Source organism: Coloeus monedula (genome assembly GCF_965178545.1).
Source record: "Coloeus monedula genome assembly, contig: HAP1_SCAFFOLD_94, whole genome shotgun sequence".
NCBI classification, from domain to species: Eukaryota; Metazoa; Chordata; class Aves; order Passeriformes; family Corvidae; genus Coloeus; species Coloeus monedula.
In genome coordinates this window covers 7,046-9,013 of record NW_028120807.1, presented here as the reverse complement: position 1 = coordinate 9,013, position 1,968 = coordinate 7,046, and the positions used below count along the sequence as shown (strand labels likewise).

Here is a 1,968-nt window from a genome sequence, read left to right as displayed (position 1 = left end):
GAAATGAGCCGGGTGTGTCCTCGGCTACGAATGTGGTGCTGAGACCTTGAGAGAGGGACGGACATCTAGGGGTCTGTGGTGGATCCATCTGCTCCCAGCAGCACCTGGTGATCTTTAAGGGAAACATGGGAGGGTGAACATTCTGCATTTGAGAAAAGTGAAACAGAGAAACTCTGAACAGGTCAGAATGACAGAGCCTCTCCCCTGAGTCTCCACCCATCATCTTGCCTTACAAAAGTTGCTCTGTTCTCCCTGAGGGCAGCAGAAATGCTGAGGGCTTCTGATATCCAAGAATACCAGGAGAGATATAGGGGGAGCTTAAAAACAAAAAAACCTCAGAACTCTTAAACACAAAAGGGTGTCTGTGTGTGTTCCAGGGGAGGGTGTACAGGAAATAGCTTTGATTGTGGTTACAGATCTCCTCTAACTCTTCACTGTCTTTTTCTCCATGGCAGAACCCAATGCCCGGACACAGCCAATGTCCAACAGCAGCTCCATCAGCCCCTTCCACCTGCTGGCATTGGCAGACACGCGGCAGCTGCAGCTCCTGCACTTCTGCCTCTTCCTGGGCATCTCCCTGGCTGCCCTCCTGGGCAGCGACCTCATCATCAGCGCCGGAGCCTGCGGCCAGCACCTGCACAGCCCCATGTTCTTCTTCCTGCTCAGCCTGGCCCTCACCGACCTGGGCTCCATCTGCACCACTGTCCCCAAGGCCATGCACAATTCCCTCTGGGGCACCAGGCACATCTCCTACTCAGCATGTGTTGCTCAGGTGTTTCTGTTTGTCTTCTTCATGGGAGTAGAGGTTTCCCTCCTCACCATCATGTGCTACGAGCGCTACGTGTCCATCTGCAAAGCCCTGCACTACGGGACCCTCCTGGGCAGCAGAGCTTGTGCCCACATGGCAGCAGCTGCCTGGGCCAGTGCCTTTCTCTACACTCTCATGCACACGGCCAATACTTTTTCCCTGCCCCTGGGCCAGGGCAATGCCCTGGGCCAGTTCTTCTGTGAAATCCCACACATCCTCAAGCTCTCCTGCTCCAAATCCCACCTCAGGGAACTTGGGCTCATCGCTGTCAGTGTCTGTTTGGTGTTTGGCTGTTTTGTGTTCATTGTTTTCTCCTATGTGCAGATCTTCAGGGCTGTGCTGAGGATCCCCTCTGAGCAGGGCCGGCACAAAGCCTTTTCCACGTGCCTCCCTCACCTGGCCGTGCTCTCTCTGTTCCTCAGCTCTGTTATGTTTGCCCACCTGAAGCCCCCCCTCCATCTCCTCCCCATCCCTGGATGTGGCCCTGTCAGTTCTGTACTCGGTGGTGCCTCCAGCCCTGAACCCCCCCATCTACAGCCTGAGGAACCAGGAGCTCAGGGATGCCCTGAGGAAAATGATGACTGGATTTTTTCAGCAGCAATGAAGTGCCGGTTTTGTTCTCCACAGCTGCAGTGTAACTCAGTGCAGGCCCAGCCTGTCTGCTCAAGTTTTTCATAGTGGCTGTGTGTGTGCAGGGTTTCCTTTTTCATTTTGTGATAATGTTGTGCTCAATTAAACTTTATTTATCCCATCACCATCCCATTACTGGGATCATTCATCCTATTTATAATTCACTGCTTACACCTCAAATTTTACCCAGAGACAATGGAAATGAGGGATTGCCTCCTCTGTGCACTTTAGCAAAATAAAGGATCCTGCAGCAACTTGTTGGTCAAAAATGCTTCCTTTGAAACCTCATCTGAATCTGGCAGGGCAGTGCCTGTGTGCAGAGGGGGAGAGAAGCTGAGTCCCAGCACAGCAGCAGGGCCAGGGAGCAGCAGCACTCGGTGCTTTCAGAGCTGCTCTGTTTATCCTTCCACGCTGTCCTTCTGTCCTTGTGGGAGTCCTCAGCTCTGGCTGCTGCGCTGCTCTCCTGCTCTGTGGTGCTCCTGTGAGCACAGGAGGGGTTGACAGTTTTGTGTTATTTAAAAGTAGACAGC

The 1,968-nt window shown here is 53.2% G+C and overlaps 1 pseudogene across 1 annotated transcript; it reads left to right on the top strand.

Annotated features, from left to right (window-relative positions):
* The first annotated feature begins 478 nt into the window (after positions 1 to 478).
* On the top strand, positions 479 to 1,412 carry LOC309585660 (olfactory receptor 14J1-like; annotated as a pseudogene). Its single transcript has one exon. The product of its transcript is annotated as an olfactory receptor 14J1-like (transcript).
* The last annotated feature ends 556 nt before the right edge of the window (positions 1,413 to 1,968 follow it).